The sequence below is a fragment of the Sinohyriopsis cumingii genome, chromosome 18 (assembly GCF_028554795.1).
Source record: "Sinohyriopsis cumingii isolate HCF-2022 chromosome 18, ASM2855479v2, whole genome shotgun sequence".
Lineage (NCBI taxonomy): Eukaryota > Metazoa > Mollusca > Bivalvia > Unionida > Unionidae > Sinohyriopsis > Sinohyriopsis cumingii.
Window position 1 is genome coordinate 24,567,967 of NC_142978.1, and position 23,898 is coordinate 24,591,864.

At 34.1% G+C, this 23,898-nt stretch overlaps 1 protein-coding gene across 1 annotated transcript in view; it reads right to left on the minus strand.

The window, feature by feature from the left end:
* LOC149776238 (uncharacterized) overlaps positions 1-23,898 on the minus strand; it is a 35,139-nt gene that overhangs the window by 8,009 nt on the left and 3,232 nt on the right. The window lies entirely within an intron of this gene.

Consider the following 23,898-nt stretch of genomic DNA (forward strand, 5'->3'; position numbering starts at 1 on the left):
ATAAGTATAATATTTGCACAAAGATTAATTTAATTATTTGACTAATTAAACTTGCTTTAAGTATTTTAGTAGGATTCTTCCAAGTTCACCATATACGCCGACGAATATATTCTTCATATTTAGCAAATATTTTTAAAACCTTTGTTGTACACGCTGAATGGCGTGTGAACAGTAAAAACCCCGTACCTCTTATGACTAATTTAAAACTGGAGCAATACAAATATCAAAAGAATTTAGGTAACATGTTTTATAATTACAAATAAGCATATTGTTTGCGTTTATTGCATTGCCAGCAAATGTCTGTTGAGCTTTAGAGAATTTTTAATTGCTTGAGAAAACAAGACCAAGGTAATTAGAATTTTCAACCACATTAATTATAATCTAGGCTGTAGTCATACTTCATATTGTCTTAATTGGATCACCTTTTCTAACGACAAAAGCTTTAGTTTTTATTAAGATCAATATTTTGATTATATTTGTTATCATTAGGAGTTATGATACTTGTTCGTTATTGGCTCAAAATAATTTGCAGCAGTCAAAACGTAAATACTCCAGCTGTCGATGTATCGATGTTTCACGCCGATATGAGATGAAACCGGAATGAGATACATCAATGGTTCCTTAACCGCATTAATGTGTGTCACGTGTACATTTGTTATATACTTAAAAATACGAGAGAAATATATCATCTATATAAATGCAAATTATTACATTTTAAAACCAGCAGAACGTGACAAATATTTAAATTTTTACACAATCTAAATTCCACAGATCCAAAAGTTAACAACACTGTACAAATCTGTCCACCTTCGTCAATTAGGATATAGCTCGAAACCAGGACAACAATTACTCATGCACACCATTTCTTTGATACGTCATCTGGATATAAGCTGGAATGTTGTGAAGAAAAATGAAGTTTATAAAAGTATGTAATGGCAATAATTGTCAAACCATCACTTATAGTCCCCATCTTAAATTGTCCCTTTATTGTTTGGAAGTTTACGTTTTTCTGTGTCTCCAGTGCTGGTTTTCAATAGTTTGCAGACTTCAGATAAATGGCTTCTATTGCTTAAATATTTTGTGCTATAAATGTAAGAGCAAGCTAATTAAAATTTTGCAGATATTGGACGTATGTTTCCAAAAATTGTTTCTATTATGAAATGACAATTAGATCGGTTAGTTTCAGATCAGCTACTTTCCTACGTTATAATAACGCTTTGTCATTAAGGTATTTCAATCAGATTTGTGTGGATTAAGTTAAGGTTTACGTGCCTTCTAGATCACTACGCCATGCCATTTACTTTTAAAATTGTAAACACTTAACAAAAATTGACAATTTTGTTAACAACACAGTACACTTTTTTATATGACCCATATAAATTTTCATCACAGCCGATGTACATGTATCTTCACACTATAGTATTCATCTATTCAAACTATAGTGACCACTGACGAGTCACCTCAATTTTACAAATAGCTGTTTTACGGCTTAATTCAGAACTAAATATGATTTTTTCGAGTTAGTCAATTGTTTTGAAGTTGGTTGCAAATGATCATTTGTTTTCTAGTGACAGTTAATGAACTATTGGTACCTATATGTAATTAACATATTCCAATCTAGATAAACGTGTTTAAGCATTATAATGTTCGCTACGCTCATTTGATGTCATATAGATGAAATACATGGCGTGATGACTATCAACGGAACATAACCTTGAAGAAGCCCCTGTAGGATACTTGATAATGCAATTACTACAGACACCTGATGCTCGTTCGAGGTACCGTTATGGGCACATATATTTACACTTTACAAATCTAACCGAAGTAAATGTGTGTCAGACACAAGACGAGCTTTTAATGGAGTTTCGTTTGAAAATTTTGATTGATAGGGATACAAACATCCAATTTTGAAATGCTCGATCGTTAAGAAAGTTTAGATAAGTACTTTCAGCATGTCTGTATCAGTTGAACACTATTTGATAATAATGAATCACTAATTCGATATACTGAACCAATTTAATGCCTGTTAATTTACCTAAAACGTGTTGAAAATAGCGATTTTTTTCTCTATAAAAAAATAGTAAATTAAATTCACCATGTCAGTGTGTCTGCAAATTTTTTCGATTATGAATTCTCTCTCTGGAAACATGATTCCAAATATATTTAAATTGAGTTTTGCTTTAGTTTGGTGTTTTGCAGCAAAGCAGTATGATTACGTCAGTTAGTGCTGAGACAGCTCAATTAAAATGCCTTGCCAAATAATATACTATGATTGCCAGTTTAGACTGATTCGATGATATATTTCAATCTGGGGTGAATAATAGTTATTAGCCACTGTTGTAACTGTAGGACCCGGAAGACATTGAACAATCTTTCTTGTCCATTATATGACAACTTGTTGAACTTACAGAATAAGCATGCATGCTATTTCTAATCAAGGAAGGATACAACTGGGTCTCTTCCGTCTGATTATTTTGAACCTTCATTCATGCAGAACATATTATTATGCTGTGCAATCTGACGTGTTAACAATAAGCCCAAGGTGGTATATCAAATACGTAATTTAAATAAATAGATTGTAGCAGAAAAACGCTCGACAGACTCTCATATTGTAAATTTGTAATCATGGATTGTACCTAAAAGCAACAACCCAATTTAAAAACAATGCAAGGAGAATTGATCGAAACGAGTAGCAACATAACACAAAAAATCAAAGTAACGACTACAGTAATCTTGTATTTCCGCAGTTCAAGAAAGAAATTCTATCGAGTTTTAGATAATTCCATAAAACTTTCGTAGGGACAACATCATAATGGAATATGAACATTTGCAAACAGTATGAAATACATCTACCAAATATAAAAACAACCCATGCAAAAATAACTTTTCTTGGTGTAAGTAAACATTCTACGTAGTTTCAACGTAATCTCAACCCAGGTGTTAGAGAAACTGTTTAAATAGACTAAGTATGACATAACTGTAATATTAAGTTTTGCGGTGTTATTACATTAGGTTTATAAACATCAAATGGAACATTACATACCCGTACAGCAATAATGCCATCAAATGTATTATGCTCATGATACTATTCGATGGCTATTTACCTCCAATGTAGAATCGTTACATTCAACACAGTTCAGCATCACATTTTCGCGTCTGTGACCTAGACTACCATTAATTCTGTCTACGGAAAACTGTCTTGGATTATTATTAGCTTACTGCCACAACACTCGTTACTGTGTCACAGCTCGCACAATGATTATTTTGCTGTTGTTTCAGTGTCATGATAAATTCAACATCGAGATCAAAGTCGCTCTTATTTTTTTGTCACACTGTTTATGACTAACCAATTTCTTCTACTACATCATCGATAGTATCCTGAATTTGATTATTATTTTCTGTGAAGTCTATGACAACTCTCCGCGGCTGAGATATTCTTCTGACAAGTGACACTGCGAGATAAACTAAGTTTGACCATTCGATACAATCATCGACGATCCAGACATTTGTATTCTAGATGGTTAATCTTGTGATGAATAAATTGTCATTGCGTATCCTAGATTCCATGGAGTTTTGTCCGTAATCAACGCTCTCTCAACATCAATGACATGAACTAAAACAATATTGTTTAATACAAGATTGTGTTTCTCTGATGATCCTGGTATATCAATCTCAATATTTTGTCGTCGCATTCCTGCTTGTCAATAACACAACAGTACGGGTAGATTTGAATTTTTTTCTTTATGTAACATAAATAATTTTTTTGAAGTGTATCACGAACTGTCTTTCTACTAGCAAATATCAAATCATTTGGTCTCCATAAATTCCAAATATTGTTTATAGGAGGTTCTGAAATTATCTCGCACATTATTTCACACTGAATTTTATTCGGTTATAGTCTGATTAATTTCTTAATCTCTCCTAATTCTGGATCAAGTGCTCTATGATCATCAGTTATTTCTTCATAAGAATCCACAAGTTATTCATCTATTTATGTGGGGACAATCCAACAAATGAAACCGTGCATATTTCATCCCAAACATTAATCCTTGGAATATAATTCTCGCTCATTCGTCCATGAGTCCATTCGTCTTCCTTCATCAAAAGAATTTATGATAAGTGCATGATTTAATATTTCTTTATTTCATTTTCCTTGCGAGTCTAAGTGTAGGTGTTAATACAACTATATTAATATTCCAAAATAATTCGAGCACACGTGTTGTTTTACCAGAATATCTAGGCCGATTGAGATAAACCGTTTAATGTTTAGCTACAGGATTATACACTGATGATGCAGATGACAATTTTGACATTTGACTTTTTGGGCAATAAATATCCTTGATTTCAACGTCGGCGGATTCAGGTTGATTAATTTTTTTTCTTTTTTTTTCTCCATTCACCTCATGATGCAAAAATGCTGATATGTAGATGAGGTGCAAATCCTGTACTTTTATTGATATAAAATTAATCCGTACTGAATCTGACAGCAAACTCAGAAACTATGTTTATCATCGAGACTCACGATCAATATAACTCACAATTTTACCTAATTTAGTTCCGTCTGATAAATAAAACATTACTTCGACTTATAAATGTGTTTCTGTTCGTTGTAACAGCAATTATAAAATCGAATTCAGCATCATCTATAATTAATATTGCACAATATCGTTTATGATCATATGATCCTCATTCGGTGAATTTACCAATTATTTTTCAGCCAAGATCTTTTCCGATTTTATTCTCAAAATCGTTCATATCAGGATTTTCATCATCAGCATATTTATTTTGTTGTGGTAACCAAACTTCTTTCTGCGACTTATATGATAGAATTGCTTCACTTACTGTTAACAATAATAGTATATTTGCATCGAGCATATGCCTTAATAATACTGTTGGTGCACGCATATTTTTCAGATTTTTTTGGCCAAACCAGACATGACAAATTGGTTGAAGATCTTCGGCTAACGTAGATGACTCGATACAAGCGAATACAGTAAGGTCAAAGTCTGGTAATGGTCGATTTAGCGATACTCTAATCATATTGTGTGTTGGATATCCAAATCGCTCCAAATACTTAGAACACTCTCCCATTTCAAGAAAACGTCCGGGATGACATGCAAACGTATCAACCGAGATAACATCCTTATAATCGTATCTGGTATTCCATAATCCACTGTGTCCATATTAGACACAACTCGATATCATATAATTGAGAAAACCAATCCTCATACGCTTCCACGAATTTTTCTCTCTAGCAAAATAAGCCGCGACTGATGGAATCGTAAAACAATTACTGAGTAACTTTTCGTGCATGACATCGTCATGGGTGTATTTTGTCGCAATATTTTTCATTTCATCTGAACTATGAAATAACACTACTGATACAGGATCTTTCTTACTTATTTCATAAATAAAATCAAAAATATCTCCTTGGTAAAATTTAACAATTCGATTTCATGGAAATATCCTTATTGCATTAGTCCACGCATTCGCATTATGGCCAATAATTTCAATCGAAGCTCCTTACAATTTACACTTTGATTCGTACAAAATCTCTTCGGTTATCTTTTTTACCATTATTGGAAATATAATTTCTTTCCTAGCTCAGCGACGTCTTTGATTGATGTTCCGGTTTCTCTATCTATTTCTGCCCAATCTTTTATTATTTTACGTCTTTTATATGTTAAGCTATTTCCACGAGTCGAAATTGTAAAATGTTCCGTTACTCGTTCCGCTACAAATTTTAGGCTTGACAATTTCATCGGATTTAGGTTATTAACTTTGGGATTATCATTCAGCGGATATATTGCATAAAGAACTGTGGTTCATAATACGGTTTTTCAATACCAATCAACATTCCTGGTCTGCTTTCTGTCGGATTAATTAGAAATCATCTTCGTGGGTCATGGGTTCTACTATCAAGATCGAATCTACATTCAGTAGGTTTAATCTTAATCGCTGATAATAGGTTAAATTCATCCATATGATAATTAAGAAATATATATAAATAAATTAGGATTCTAACAAACAAATGCAAATGGCTTATGACGGCTTCACTTACAAACGGAGAGGGAGTTTATGACCTAAACGATGTTTGGAATGTGGTGATGGTGTTAGAGGAAAAACGCGGTTGTGTGTGCAATGTGGTGGTAAAAAATACAGATAACTGAAAATATTTTATGATAAAATACGACACTGATAATAATGACAGTCATAAAAAAAACGCTGAAGATGATCTCGCCAGATTTTCAAAATAATCATGTAGACAAATAAACATTTAGACAAAATTATATAAATGGTGCAAAACGAATTTGGAAAACATCCTATCCTGAATAATTATGAAGCATCTCGTGATGGTGTATTAAGGAAATGTCGACTAAACAAACAGTTGTTAATTTCACTAATACTGGTTATCTCATGATCAATACTACGGGGAATAAACATTCTTGTAGTCATAGGTTTGCCTATGAATGTTTCGCGGGGTAATCGAAGACGGTCTTGTGATCGATTATATTAATGGCATAATCTCGACAACTCTTTAGATAATTTGTGAGCCATTACACATGGTCAGAAGAGCAAATTTGAACAAATCGGTTAATATTAAAAAATTGCAAATCTTATTAAGTTCTGTAAATGCAGAAACTGGCTAAGAAATAAAAATTTCAATCAATGAATGCAGCTGAAAATTATTTTGGTATTTCAATGCGTGCAGTAAAATATGTTGCACATACTATTACCAGATCGGCTTTTTCGAAGAAATATAAACAAAAATTAACTTTCATTATTGTTATGCGGAGATAACTCTGTCAAGCTACGCTTTGTCCGGTAGAGAAATTAAGTAGTTATCACACTTGTTACTGCGTAATTGATCGCATTGTCATCGTAACTACTTATATACAAATAATCAGTAATTCAACTATCCGTGTGATAATAAGTATCAGTAAAGTAATATATTTTTGTACTAGTTCAAATTAGTGAAAGGATATTTACGTCTTAATTTCGTCTCCCTTGTCAAGGACAAGGTAGAAAATAAATCACCCGTTTTGTAATGCAGTAACTATTTTTTGTCTCTCTGTCATACAGAAATACATGTATTTTTTAACATGGCTTAGTCAAAGGCAGAATAATATACAATATATGAATATTTTAATACAATGTATTCTGGAAAATGGAAAATAAATCCACTCTAAAGTTATTATAATTATCATTTGTAGGAAATCCAACATAGGTTACTTCATAATGATTTCTAAAACATTTATCTTGAAGGTTGTACCATAACTGAGTGGTAGCGTGGCTGATTCTAATACTCTCATACTCTATCCCCGTGACTGGCAACTGTCGAAGGTGGCGAAAATCGCATCTTTTCATTAAAAAGTGGAGGCTCCAGGCCACAAAAGAATTTCATGTACACCTTCTGACCACGTCAAAAACAAAGTGGTGAGTGCGTTTTGCGCTCTCCTCGGGAGCTTGAAATTGAAAGGCCTAGAAAACCCTCTGGATCTCTAACATTTCGTTTCGTTTAGCGATTCGCTGGGGGGTATCTATGCAGTTAAAGCCTCCAAAAATAAGCCGTAGCATGATGTGAGATCTAAATCTCATGGAAGGGTACCCCACACAAAAGCCTTCAGAAATAACGTCTACCAAAAAGAAAATCCGTGTGGGGTTCCTAGAAGACCATAAGAAAGATCTCACAAAAGAACCCTAAGGAAAGGCACAAATGAAAAATAACCATTCTTAATGCTACGGTTTATTCTTTGTTACAAATTACATTTATTGTTTTGGTTCTGGTGGTCCTTGATATTCTGGCGGAATTTCTGGCCAGCCTAATAAAAATATTCGATCGACGATTGATAAATAACTACAACATACTATTGCGACTTTGTTTCCATCGCAGCTGATAAAGTTGATTCGTGAACAGTCATAGTTACTTTTGATTGGTTATAAACTTAATTCCGCGCTGGAATTCATCGTTAATTTGTTCGATTTGAAAATTGACTGTAGGAATTCCGACAACTCGCCAATCAGGAATTCCATCAAGCGAATCCACCAAATGATTGTGATTTGATATAATTGTAGTTTTTGACGATAGCTGTGTTAACGATTATTTGCTGAAGTAATTCGTTTGGAGTTGGCATTATTATTATTATTATTATTATTATTATTATTATTATTATTATTATCTAAATCCTGATTTTCTAAATCAGGCGTGGATTCTAACACAGTCATGGCTTGTTTGTTAAGTTTAATCGTCTCTATGAACCCAACATCTGATATTTTTCCATCACTAAGACTTCACGATTAAAGATGATAATTTTGGAATATGCTAGCGTCGCTGTGTAATTTTATTATATTCTCATGCAATTTTGCAATTGTGCGTGTACATATTTTTTGGCAATAATATTAAAAAGGCCAGCAATTGTTTTTGCACCTGAAACAAAACTTTTACAACTGCTGGTGTCATCGCTAGCGAATGTGTTATGGTGGATAATAATACGCCTGTTCCAGCAATAACAGCAGACGCCGAATACACAATTATGTCAACAACAGCTACACGTCTGCGATATTTTTTATAATTTTACTGTATACTCGTCAACGATATTTTTAGGGTTTCTTTTTTCATTCACGTGCTTGATTATATCTAAAACTTTGAACGTTGATCGGAGTGCTCATTATATTTTAATTCGGTGGGAATTTAGCTACTAATTTAAGACACCTATAATAAATCAAGCCGAGTTTTTTCTTCGCGTTCCACATTAAATGTTTACCCGTCGTTTTGCTCCAACGTGAATAATACAAATCCAGAGGATTCAGTTAGTGGAGAACGCCGTGAAATTAGGGTACATATCGTAAATGTTGTAACGCTAGGTACTGAGATCCTGTATATACCCGTAACCTCAGCGCAATGTTTGATAGATTTATTAAGTGGTAACCATAATGCTTGTCCAGACGCTACTGTATATATTACACTATCGGTAATTTTGTGATGTCACGGAGTTTAATATAGATGGCTGGTTGACTTCCAAAAAATTAATTAATGAATCTATTTTTGTTTTTACGGAAAACAATTGAACATGATTAGAATAATCAGTTCTAAATGAAGTCATTTCATTATTAACTGAAATTAACGAGTTCATCATTGGAAGGATGTATGTCTTCCTTACAGCGTCATTTTCTCATTCTGGTTCTCCAAGATCAGTAATTTTATTATAAGGCATATTGAGAAAACCAGTTATTGTATCACCGGATTTTGGTATTCTACCAAAAATAATATCTAATATCGTTGACATAATAAAGTTAGGTTTGATTCTTCCATTACTATCAGAAATAGCTAAGCAGTTTTCAGTTACTCCATTAATTTTAACGATAGATTGCAATAAAATATTACTGGTCTTTAATTTTCCTTGCTTATCTTGAATTACAACCACTTCGTTGGATCTACATTTGCAAGATTTAATAATTCAGATATTTCATCACTAATATTTTTACTTACATTCTCATGAGTTATTCCGTCTGTTTTTTTTTTTTTTGTTTTTTTTTTTTTGTTTTTTTTATTGTTTTTTTTGTGATTTTGTTTAGAGGAAGCTCTTTCGTAATTAACAATCATTATACTTTAAGATCTGTTTAAAAAGACGCATCTACTTCTATAATCGTGCACGACTTTATGAGGTGATAATGTTGATGATGACACAGCGTCGAGTACAGCAATTACTTCACTGCTACGAGTTGACGGATCGGTTATTGTTTATGTTGGTAATGTTGACTACCAAATTGGAGATTTTATTGTGTTTACGTAATTTAAAAATTCTTTTGGTGGAGCCATCCCATACGAATCAAAATAAATAATTCCACTTGGATCAAATGCGTATGCCACCCAATGAATTCCAGGACCGGAACGTTAATGGAGATTAATGATACCAGTTTCAGTATTGTTTGGTTGTTTTGGTAATTGATCACACATTATAACATCTCTGATATTATTTTTAATTTTTTTTTAGCAGCATCAGGTAAATCAAAATAGACATCAGATGAATTAACGAAGTGTTCTTGGAAGCCTCAAACCTCGGCCGTATCGATGAGGAATTCCAGGAAGTCTTAGACCTTTCCCCCTTTTTTGAAACCCTTTTCATGTTGCTTTATCTAGTGCTAAGTTAGCGAAATTACTAGCAGTGGCTCCAGCAGCACCGGTGCAACTGCTTTTGCAACAGCAGTATGAAGTGGAAATATTCCGTCAGTTTTAATCGAGCTTTTAACTGAACCTGCTGAAAGATTAGGTTTAACACCAGAATTTGAATGTTTGGCGCTATTGAAGTGTCTGAATAGGCGTTCTGTCAAAGATAATTTATTCTGACCGCCTTTGAGTTGTTCTTCTTTTAGTAAAATTTTTTATCCACAATTTTGTTTTGCAGCTGCCTGAACATTTCTATCTAGCCAGGAGTCAGACAAACACTTTCATGATGATATGACATTTTTATATTTAATATGTTAATACAATTGTAAAGCAATTTACATGCTTTCTCTCGGTGCGTGAATAACTTTCCTTCATTCACCAGTACCTTCAAGTATCATTGCTTTATCGCTGAGTATAACTGCAATTGTTCTGTAATTAATTCAAACTGGGTTTACACGAGCTCGAAAGTGAATAACAAGGACAGATTAGTTAAATAATTCTATATACTCCAATGAAAATTAATAGATCGGACACAGTATTGTAAAATCCCGCTGTGATATTTGTAAACCAGCATCTATATTTGGATCACGTCCAATAAACGTCATTAAACGATGATATGCACGTACTACATGATTTCGGTCCAAATTTAACATTATATCTTCAGATGGCTTTTTGGTGTCTATTTATCCTTAAAGAAACTTCGCTAACTGCAAGTGTGTCAAATATCATACGACTACTTTCTTGTGAATCTAGTCGATCGGCATTTTATAAAGCGATATATATGTCTTGGTGCAGAAACTCCTTGTTGTGATGCTATATGCTACATAAATAACCCAACAACATTACTTTGAGTGATATCTGTAGTTACTGTCAGCCATGATGACAATGACTGTCCACCTGAATCCATAAAACTAATTAATATTTCTTCTTCAGGAATCGATGGAGTCTTTACTGACATCCACAGCGAATTTGTTTTAGTCTTACCATGCAATTTGTGAGAAGCAGGAGGACGGCAGATTGCATCATTGTTAGTGGCTTTTCTAACTAGTACAACTGTATGTTTTGCCCCAAAAATAACTTCTCTAACATTTCTATAGAATACAAAGATATGTGACAGTGGAATTGCACATGAAAAAGCTTCTTCATCATTTAATACTGCTCTGCGTGTGGCAATCCTAAGTTAAAATTTGCGTTTATTGATGCAATTTCAGTACTAGCTTCGTTAATAGTAACGTTTGTATGATCAGGATGATTAGTAGTATCTCTGGCAAACATCATTGATGGGCCAGCTGATCTTGTATAATCATCTGAATATCTTGCAAAACCAAGTATTGCTGTAGCAACATCAACGTCTTTTTGAATTGTTTCAATGTTTCGACCATCAGTCATGTACGTAGCACTGTCAAACGAAACTATAAAATCATTATTAACAATACCAACTGTTGCACCAACTGCTGCACCATCATATTGTAAAATTCTACCTTCTACTTCAATAAATCCTTCAGCAGGCAAAACATATCTGCCTGTATCCTGAACATGTAGTTCGATTCGGCCACACCGATCTGGCATAGGTGTGTCGTATGAATAATATTGGTAATCGCAAACAGATTCATTTTTAAGAACTGAGGCGTCCTTATTAAACGCTGGATCGGATATACGCTTAAACATTTTTACTATAATTATTATCGTCTAACACGAAGACCACTTCCTGCGATTAAACTTATCGCCTTATTTTTTCTTTTTCTTTTACAGGTGTAATCATTTTAGGTTTAACTACTTCATTATCAACCAACTCTGTTAGTTTTTCATTCGCATCTTGATTTATTATTTTATTAACATTTGTAGGCATAACTTCAGTGCTGAATAATTTGACTGGCTGTGGTTTTTGAGGTTTATGTACAATTTTAACTAATCTTTCTTTGACTGATGAAATACTTTACCAGTAAGATTAGCATCAGAACTTAATGCTTTGCTGACAATTGCTTCAAAAATCGTACATGTGTAATTGTTTTGCAATTGGTGCTGCTTTTGGAGCTATCCTTCTGAATAAACCCATAACAACATCTCCATGTCCATCTTCGTAGATCGCTTTATTCGTTGGTATCATGAATTTACTACTCTGACCATTTCAGGTGCTCGTTGTGCATGATGTATGATCATTATTTAAATTACAAGCTGATTAATTAATTGTTTTCAGTCGCTGTAGTAATCATCAACAATTTCATTAATGAGAGAGTGATAACTATTACGACCCATAATACCGCCCGTAAATAATCTTCGACAAATATTATATACTTCATAAATAATTTCTGGAGAGTTATTTCCTGCGCTCTTTCCTCCGATCATAATTTCTAATCAATTAACATCAGCAAGAACACTGTCAAGACAAATTCCTAACCACTTCCTGTTTTTGTATCGGAGCTTTGTGTTCCTTTAAATAATTCAACAACTATATCTTCCTCTTCTCGTTGTAATTCTTGTTTTCTTTCTCTTATATCATTTCTAACCAGATTAAAATACTCTTGAACCTATTTATCTTTATCATCAGGTCTATAACTGGTTCTGATGACAACTAAACTGTTAATCCAATCATTTTCTGACAAAGACCCAACATATTCTGGATTTAAATATTTATCTCTTTCATCATAATTTACCACAAGATTTATTCATTTCATGTGAGGAAAATTACCTTTTAAACCAGTGCTGTCTAACCATTTTGACACCATGGGCCACTAAAAAATGTTTTGTTTTTTTTAAGCCGAAGGCTGCAGCACTAAACTGAAAAGCAAGGACTATATTGCTGCTCGAGCTCTGGCGGGCCATTTAAAATCAGCCCGCGGGCCGCAGAGCCGCGGGTTGGACAGCACTGTTTTAAGCTGTCTAAAGCCTCTGCGTAAATTTACTTCTAAGTTCATTTTCAGAAAGTTTTCGTTTTTGCTTCGGTTTAGGAGATTGTGGTTGCGGTTGAGGTTCATCTTGTTGCCTTTCATCATCCTTCAATCTTGAAACATCCGCATTGTCAGTGATAGAACTAACAAGATATACATTTTCAATCCAATCATCTTTTGTCCAAGATTTAGCATGCTTTTTTCTTACATATTTTTCCATTTTATGATAATTTTCAGCAATATCTACTAATTGTTCACATCTTGCATTCACTATAGTTTTTTAACCCTTATTTTCAAATTTACTTCTAAGTTCATCTAATTGTTGCTGAGGAGATTGATCTTCCGTTGTTGTTTTTTTTTTTTTTTTGTCTTTTAGTTTCAATATATTGTTGTACATTTGAAAAATAATTATCTATCTCATCTCTATATGCAATATAATTAAGATCTTTTTCACTCACTTGATCACCTCCTTGATTTATTCGATATATCCACTTATACCAAGACTCTTTTGACACCGATCGATGTGCATATTCAGGTTTTAAATATCTCCTTTACAATAACTCGCAGCGGGAAATGCAACTAAATAGTGTGCTTTTATATATCCTTCTACTCTTCTTCTATAGTTCCTTGGGTACAACTACTAAACAATTTAATTTTTTCTTTTCTTTCTTTCGTTTTGTTCTTGGATCTGAACCAACAGCGCCTTCAAAATCTTCGTAACCAAGCTGAGGAGCAGGGTGTGGTTGAGCGGTAGTTATTTCAGCTGAAAGATCTCTTAAAATATTTATTGTATGTTTGGTTCTTCTTGCTATCTTTCCAGTTTGCTCAGTAGTTTATTTCAATGCCGGAAGAAGACCTTCAGCAGTTTCCGCAACTCTTTCAGTAACGATCATAACAGGTTTAAAAAATTGTTCTTTATCTTCTGCATATTCAAGTTCTGCATCTTTTCTCGCAGTTTTTGTTTGAGAGCATCACGAACACAAATATATCTTCTAATCGGTCCTGATCTTTCTCGAGCTAATCTACTTGTGTAAGATTCCATTATTGATATAAAAATGATTTAATTGCGCACATATTTATAGCAGCATAGAAGGTGCGACAACAAATAAGTGTCAAGGTGGTATACAATTTGAAAAACACGAACGACAAAGATAAAGTAACAAAAAACTAACCCAATTACATAAACTCTCGGTTTTAGTTGGAGGCTTCGGCTTGACGTTATTGACCTTTCATTTTCATTTTCGTGGGAAGCTTTATTTTTCAAAAATGAACCTTACAGCAAGTGATTTGTTCACCCTCTCTGCAGCTCATGACGACCAATATTGCATCAGGAAGCTGACAAAGTCCACTCATTGGCGGTGCAATAAAAAGATATAATAAATAAATAAATAAACATGAAAAAGACATCACATAGTTTCTTTCCTGACTTTATGCAAGATATACTGCAGTCCTCACAGTTATTGGAAAGATGAAGCTGCCGTTTGAAAGTTAGCAAGCGCGGCAAAGGCCATTTAATGGGATTGCTCTAGAATAGTTTGCCAAATAAGCATTGTGGCACATCTACCTACTAGCGCCAATAAAGATATCCTGTGGGTGGTTTGATATGAAAACACATAAAGAAGTTCATGAGACTGATATTTTGCTTCTCCTACGTGATCGCTTTCACAGACGACTATCCAGGAATGCATTATCTATCGTAGATGTTGCGAGCAGATACAAAGAAAATGACCCGTTGCCGTCTAAAGATTCAGCAAGAGTCGCCGATGCGCTTTAGATACAAGTTCGCCACTCACACGTCTACGGGTATTACAAGTCGACCCAGGTAAAGAATTTCATAAGGTGCTAGTTCGTATCGGATATGTTAATATGCAACGCAACCAAACTATCGTGGAACGATTTAACCATAAATTTGCAGAAGGCTACTTGTACATCAGTATGCAATAGATTTACTAATGATGTCGCAGAGCGTTCCCGAGAGTGGATAACACGACTTCTATCAGTCAAAACATATACCGTTAAACGAACGATTTCACAACTACCGCCGTACTTTGTTCGGTATATTATGCACCGTGCGAGTTAGAAGACTGGGAACTTTGTGCTACCGACACAGTGTGGTCCACTGATACATTTACAATATCGGATCAGATTGATTTTCCGAGACAGTCAACACGCTGCCATCTGGCGATAGAAGAGTTTGGTGAACGAGAAACAAAGCACCAACGTGTGGCGAAGCAACAAAGTTCAGGATTTGTGCGAAATCGACAAGTCATTCGAAATGAGGAAGAACTACAACCAAGACATATATGTTTTAGTCCCTCAATACGATAGCCTATTAATCAGTGTGACAGCTTATCAATCCTAAGCTGATTTACAATCGATTGGTGTCTGTACGTACAAGATGCAGTCTGGGAATATCCATCGCTTGGTTGACAAACTCATCTTCGTGCAACGATACACACCCATGCGATGTTTTCTGATCTGATTAGATCTGATATGCGTGAATTTGCGTTGCTCACTCAAACAATCCACATACATGTCGCGTTTGAAATTTGTTTCCAATAATAACCCGGCGAACCCCTTTCGTAATCTTTGACTGGCTTACTAGTACGTTTGTCTTTGAATTTGTCAACACCCTTCTTATTATCGTTGCTAAAAAGAGAACAACCTTCTGGACGCTCGCTGATGTCAAACTTATTTACTAAACTTGGTTCAACCATATGTGCGTACACATCATTGGACCTGGTGTGAATCAAAGACAAGTCTGTTTGCTTGTATGTCATTTTGAAGTTGTCTCTATACGATAAGTTTGGATACGCCCAACACAGACACGTCAACATAGATGTGGTTTGCTAACTTCAGCTTGGCTGTTTATTGATGTGAACGGCCGCCATTCAAATATACTGTTTACTAAATTTCCTGGTATGTATTTAATTGATTGAGTTTTTAGTTATGTACACGAGCGGATTATTCAGTTATTATATTGCTAATGTTATAGCTACAACCGTTTAATGATTATAAGAGGTAAGCTTCTATGATTTATACGTGTGTCTGATTTGTATTTTTAACGTAGCTTGAACAACTTTTCAGTCATGTTGGATATGCCAAAGGATGTCTGCAGTGTTGCAGTTTGTAGTATCATGCAGCAGCCATGGAACATGATGTCCCACCCAATCAGATTATCCTGACACCAGGCCGACCAGTCCTAACACTATTCTCTTAGTACCATTTTTATTTCTTAGGTATGACTCGGCCGGGGTTCGAACTCGCTACCTCACGCATCTGAAGCGGACGCTCTAACCACTAGGCCACCGGAGTGGTCTATGTGCTTTATATACGTGTCCTACCAACTCTAGTATGCTGGCTTATTACGTGCAGCCTGGTATTCTTATAGTGTGTAATCACTGTCCAATTACATATTATTTCAATAAAAATTTAAGCATTTTAGTTTTATCAGTCTCATAAACTGCAATCGTTTCAATCCTGGCTATTATTTCACTGACCTATGTATGTTTTGTTTTTTTATAGTTGTTGGGTGTTTATGCAATCCTAGATTGCAGCGAATCTTTTACAACGTGCGTGATAATACTAGAGAAAATCCGCATATTCGGCAAAGCTGATTATGGAACTTTACGCCGATAACATTGAGTATGAAACATTACGCCGATAACACTGATTATGAAACTTTACGTCGATAACACACTTAACTCATGGCCGAGCACCTAGACCAACACGTGGAGCAAGCAAATGCGATTTACAGTTTTCGAACTATCAAGTTCTATCGCAGAGTTTATATTTTCAAACGTATACACCTTTGCACTGATTGCACCCTAAAGCCATTAAACGTTATATATATATATATATATATATATATATATATATATATATATATATATATATATATATATATATATATATATAATTTCCTTCAATGCTGATGAAAAGTACTAGATAAACAATCTCAAACAAAAAATGTAACACTTGCCATTTTGGTCACCGTGACTTAATTTGGTAGAGGAGAAAAGGGTGTAGTACTTATCGAGCAACATTCCCTCACCAAATTTCGGGTCTCTAGGTACAACAGTACTAGAAAATAAAAATAAAAACTTTGTCTCCGCTGGCCTCATTATAATGGCAAATTGCATGAACTCTATGACAAAAGCTTAGCAAGGGTCTAGAAAAAATAATGGCTGAAAATACAGGGACGCTGTATGGTTGTGTATGCTTTGAATGGAAGTCGACGTAGGAGTTAGTGAAAAAATGTGCCATAATATCTTTGATGTGGCTATCCACATCGATAATATGTTGTTGTCGTTATTATTATTATTATTATTATTATTATTATTCACGATCATGACATGATTAGATACGAAGAACAGTACCAAGAATAATGATCTAATATAGAGAAATATGGGAAAATGTCAAAATCAACCACTAAGAATATTTATTATGAAGTAGCGATCTGTTCTGAAGTTAAAGCTTCGAGTATTTGTTATAAAGTCACAATATTTAAGACACTTCTAAAGTATAAAACACTTAATTTTCATTATGAAGTAGCGATCATCGAAACTCCTCAGAGGTTCAAACTCAAGTAGCGATCATCGAAACTCCTCAGAGGTTCAAACTCAAGTAGCGATCATCGAAACTCCTCAGAGACTTAAACTCAAGTAGCGATCATCGAAACTCCTTAGAGGATTAAACTATTTAGCAAGCTGACATTGTTCAGAGGCAAAATGTTTGAATATTCGTTATCAAGTAACGAAAAAGAATGGAAAATCAACCACGTTTCAACCGCAAAATTAAAATGAAATCATGCAGTACGGTAAGGTTTTTACACCTATTTTAAGTAATGATCAAGCGTGAAGTATCAGGGCTAATGTTAACGCCCTAAGGTTAAGCACTGGTCAAGTGTGAAGTATCAGAACTAATGTTTACGTCCTATTTTAAGTAATGATCAAATGTGAAGTATCAGAACTAATGTCAACGCCCTATTTCAGGTAATGATCAAGTGCGAAGCAGCAGAACAAATGTTAACGCCTTAATTTAAGCACTGATCAAGTGTGAAATACCAGAACTAATGTTAATTCCCTATTTTAAGTATTAATCAAGTGTGAACAACGAGTGTATCAATCAGAACAAAAGAGTCTGATGCAAGAAATACAACAAACAAAGTGACAATAAGGCTACCCACATGAAACTGAATGTAGAAGGAGAGCATGGAATTAACCCACGTTTATCATGACCATAATTTGATTTAATTTATTTACCTCTTTTACTCCATTGACCTTCATCTACTATGACCTCCATCGTCCGATTTTAAATTATATTACGTGTTACAATGCATACACACAACATACATTCAAGATCATTATGATTTTTTATTGGCAATTCGTTTGTTACTTTGTCGTTTGTTTTCAAGACTCAGAATGTATGCTAAAGTTGCACATAGTAATAGTAATACAGTATGAATCGTCTCTAAATGCTTAAGGAGCACATAATAATGCAGCTGTAATCTGGCAATCTTTCACATGACGAATGCATATGCTCACTCTGTGGAAATATAAGGTCTGAGATGAACTTGAAATATAAGTGTGGGCTTACCGTAAAAAACATTTTGACCCATGTAATGGTCACATTTTATTCACAGGAAGCAGACGAAAAGGCAAATTCGAATTCATTCTGTGGAAATAACATCCAAATTATTCAAATGTTTTTCAGAACAGAGATTTTAATTTGCTTTGTCCAAAGATAACGTTAAAAATAGTCAGGATCAGCAACAAATGGTATTATCCAAATGGGATTATCCTAAAGGGATTATCATTCAGATAATTTGTTCAGAGACACTGCAGTCGAGGACAAAGATGATACTTCAACATGAAATCGATATCTCGAATACATTCTATGGTCTGGTTGGTTTTTTAATGATATCTTGAACGAAAAACAATATGGAATTCTTGCATATAGGGTCAACACATCTTCGTGTAAAGATGAAACAACTAGAATTTTATTTTCGGAAAAGGTTCTCATTTATTTATCCTCCACTGTATTTTTCCTACAAGAACATAATGACATAGTCTAGATTCAACAACATTTAGTAACTAAGTCAGATAAATCTGTCCCTAAACCTGTACTAATATTGAGATCAGATTTAACATCTTTAACCAATCATGCAATTGACACAGACAGTTGGTCGTATTTTGTACAGGGTTGGGGGCTGATGTATTTAAAAGCTACCTTTTTAGTTCAGGTAATATGTAACTCGTTTTCAGCTAGTGCAAAAATACACAATTTTCCCTTCGTTTTAAAAATGTAAATTATAAATTTTAATTAAATAATGTCTTTTACGTCCAGGGGCTAAACCAACGTAACCAGAAAAGGTCAAACCAAAAATTTGTATACTTTAAATATTACATTAATTTCCCTAAAGTACAACTGGGAGAATTAACAATAACTTATAGTGGTTAATGAATTCCTTAAATTCTAAAATGTTCAAGAAATCCTGATACATCCGAAGGTATTCCGAATGATAACTGTGGTGGTCAATAAATTGCTGATGTACCAACACTGCACGAGTAATCATTAGGTTCTCTACCAAGTCCTCCACCACATATAGAAAATGAACTGAACATATTTTTGTTTTCGAATTTGGCCAGGATGTCAAGCATGAGAGAACAAAAGGGGATACTCTTATATGTTCATTTAAGGAAGGAGGATTAAATATGATTCACTTGCACTATTCGTGTATTATATCAAATTTTCCTGGATTAGGCGCTTATACTAAACGAGGATGGTTTATGGCAAAAAATTGGTTTCTAAACAAAATGTTGGAAAATTTGGAGATCAACTGTTATTATACTTAAGAATTATCAAATTGAAAGAAATCTTCCTTAGCAATTAAACATATTTTGGCATGATGCTATATATGCTCATCATAATGGAAAAATGAACCATCGACCGATCATGAATACTAATCTAAAGATGTTCTGGATTCAATAAATACAAACAATTTTAAATCGTACACAATGTCAGAACAGATGGTGTTGTACTTGTTCAAGGCGGGGCCCCAAGTGGCCGAGTGGTCTAAAGCGCCCTCCGTTACGGATCACTGCCATCTCACCTCTGTCTGTGTGGGTTCGAGTCTGGGATTCGGCCAATGTGAGTACGTGAGAAAGCTTGCCAGTAGCTTCTCGTGGGTCGGTGGTTCTTCCCAGGGGTTTTCCCGGGTTCTTCCTCCACCATTAATACTGGCCGCCATGCATAGCCTTTCGTGTACTGAGAAATGGCGTTAAACCCAACAACAACAACTTGTTCAACACATTTTTGATGCACAATGGTCTCCATTAAGTTTTGACGAAATAAAACAAGCAACACAAACTGACAGTTTTATACAGAACTTTTCTCTCAAAGATATCAGCAAAGTGGAAAAGAAAATTAAACGTGTTTTTAAAAGTGGAGATAGCTTCGATGCTGTACTAGGTAAGAGCAAAGAATATATTTATTTATATTTTAAAAAAATCTAATAAGAACCAAGACACAAAAGACAAAAAGTAAGCACGAAACTTGGCCTAAACAGCTAGAATGTGAATAGGTGTTAATGAATGGTCTAACATTTTTGTTTTGGCTAAACTACGTACAAAAGACACAAAACTGATTGGCTTTAATTTTAATTTTAGATTTCAACATAGATATATTGCCACAAACCAGTTAAGATTAATGTAAATGATAATGATAAATGCACATTATGTAAGGCGGGAACAGAACATGTTGAGCACGCATTCGAAGACAGTTATTTCGTAAAGCAGTAATGTATGGCTTCTACCGAAACGTTTGATCATTTATACTGAATTCAAACAGATATTAACATGCATTTGATTCCGAAATATTAGCACTCTAATCGAATCAGGAGGGAGCACTAGCATTACTAAAAAGGGGCAGTCATCGTCAACGATCCCTTCATTATAGGTTTTGCAGTCTTAGTGAAACAAAGAGTAGAATGTATAAGCGAAACAACCTTGTAGTTAAAGATCAGTCTATATCATATGCGTTCCTTGGGTTGTAAATATTGTATTCATTTCACTGTCCTGCGTAATTCATTGATTAATCATATTTTTCTACACGGTGCTTTACGCGTGACTAAATCGAGAGTTTGCGTTTAATTTCGGCACGCCAAACATGTGCTACGTCACTGATGTCAAAACAGTAAGCTTTTATTCTGATTTGTTACAATTACAAGTAACAGGTAGGCACAAAGTTGTATGCAACCGAAAAACAATCAAGTTTAACCAGCTGCTTTGTGATGAATATGATTTTTGATAAGCTTTAATAAATGATACTTGATTACTTTTGATAAATGATACCTGATTACTTTTGATAAGTAAAACTTGATCACCTTTTAATAAATGATACTTAATTACATTTAATAAATTATAATTGATTCAGTTTAATAAATTATACCTTATCACTTTTAATAAATGACATTCGATTACTTTTAATAGATTATACCATTATGCATTTGGTTATTTAGTTTTAGTAAAATGAGGTAAAGTGACTACAAATTGCACCAGAATATTAATCTTTATAACAGCATAATAATTTTGATACTAGTCACTAAAAATCAAATAATGAATTTCTCAAGCATTTTTGCATCTTTCAAAAACCTTATTACTACCTGATACCAAAATCAGCCACTCTATATTAGGAAAGAGTGGTTGTGAAAAACGATTTTCATGGGTGAAAAGAAAATGATTTGAGACAACTATATCGTTTTTCGCAATAGCCAATAGGACATAATTGGACATGGGAAACATTAGAGAGGCAATTAGACAGAGGGAAACTGATTTAGCATGAATAGTCAATTCATACTTCTGTTCATCTCCTTATGGGTCCACTTTGATAAGTAATTGGCGAATAGAATCAAAGATCTAAACATCTTAATAAATATGTTATATCGAAGTACGCAACCGTTTTAGTGGTATAACAAATGAAAATACTTCTTAATATACACTATTCAACACGGTTGCCGTCAATCAAAGACGATGTCAATTGTATATTGAACATATGATCCAAAAACCATAGCAGAGACTTAGATATAAAAGATACCCATAACTGTAAGGAAAGAAACGTAATTTCTATAACTAAGAAAAAATACGTCAATATTCTGTTCATTAATTGAGTTCATAGTAATACATGCAAGCACGGTATTGACTGTTCCACGTGCCCGAGACCTGGCTATTGTTCAGTTCGCAATAGTCCTATTTCTCAGAAACAGATAACAAGCGAAATATAATATTCAATTAGCTTTCTTGAAGATTTTATGTATTTCACATACTGTACTTTTATATCTTGGATGGTTGGTGCAACTTAGATTTTGAGTCTTGTCGTAAAAATAGCCTGAGTAGCAAGTAAATAGACATTATATAATGTACATTATTATCATTTTTTCAATAAATGTGAATATTTTATTGTAGCAACTGAAAAGCTGTTTCGGACCCATGGTCATCAGAAAACAATTTATTGTCCATGCTTTCCAAAAAATTTTATTTTAACGGATACCCTCCAGACTAATTAAACTCCATTTCTGATTGAGCGAAAGGACCGAATCAAGTATCACACATTACTCGATGACATAATTTAACAAAAGCCAAGAGCAAAATTGAAAGCCTATATGCGATACGCCTGCTCGGTGTCAGATAGTCAAACTGGTATCTTTAACGTCTCTTTGGGAATAAATTTGTCCCTCCTTTGAAGCAGAGTATTTGTAAATAAGCACAATTAGCAATGCCTGCATGGAATATTAGGGGGTGGCGTCCTTTTCGAAGAAAATGGTTAGGCTTCGACGATCAATGCCGTTTCCTGACAAAAACGTATGGCTCTAGAAATATGACAAGGATATTGGTATTGTACTCAATGCCATGTACGCTCGGCATTGAATTGTTTTCACTTTCTGATTGGTATCTTGTTCAGTTTATAATAAGTGATATTAGTCCTATTTCAAAAAGATAAACAGCATGACAAAGAAAAGATTCAAGCAGGTTTCTTGGATCGCTCATGCATTTCATAAACAGTATTCTTTGTTGTTTTTCTTACTTGTCGCACTTTTGATCTTTTATTAAAACTGCTTACGTACAAACTAAATAGATATTTAATTTGTTTTTATAAATATGTGTTCTATAAATATATTGTAGAAGCTGAACCTGGAGAAGCTGAACCAGTATTTTAGGCACACATATGACATTGGGAAAATGGGACGTAATGATCAAAAATCAAGTTTAAGTTGGTTGTGGAATCTTTTATGAACGTTTCGTTGCATTAATAAAATATATATTTGTTTTCTTTGTTTTATCTTTCGGGTTGTTTGTCAGAAGCAACAATTAATGATTTCTTAAAATAAATATCCCCCCGCCCAACAAAAAAAAAATCTTAAGGAAATTACGAAGCTGTTTCGTACCCTTTTCATAGGAAATTTCTAGGAGCTTTTTCTAGCAGTTCTTACAGGAAACCTGATTGTCTTCAATATTAAAGTTGTACTTGTCTTGGACAGTCGTGTAGCGATATTGCAGCTATAGACAACTCGAACATCTCACAAGAGATGTTAGACAGTGTATATAAAATATAAGTGAATTCAATAAAAAGAAACATGGTTCAATGACCAACTGGCATAGACAAAAGTAATCCTCATTTGTTTTCCATTTTAACAGTTGACAGCGTGTCCTTTGAATTTGACGTGTGGGTGACCACATGTTTCTGTAACTAACTAGAGAATGGTGTTCACTGTCTTTCTACACTTAATTAACTGAAATTTAGCTAGCAACCAAGTTGGCAACTGTGTGTGCCTTCTAATAATTG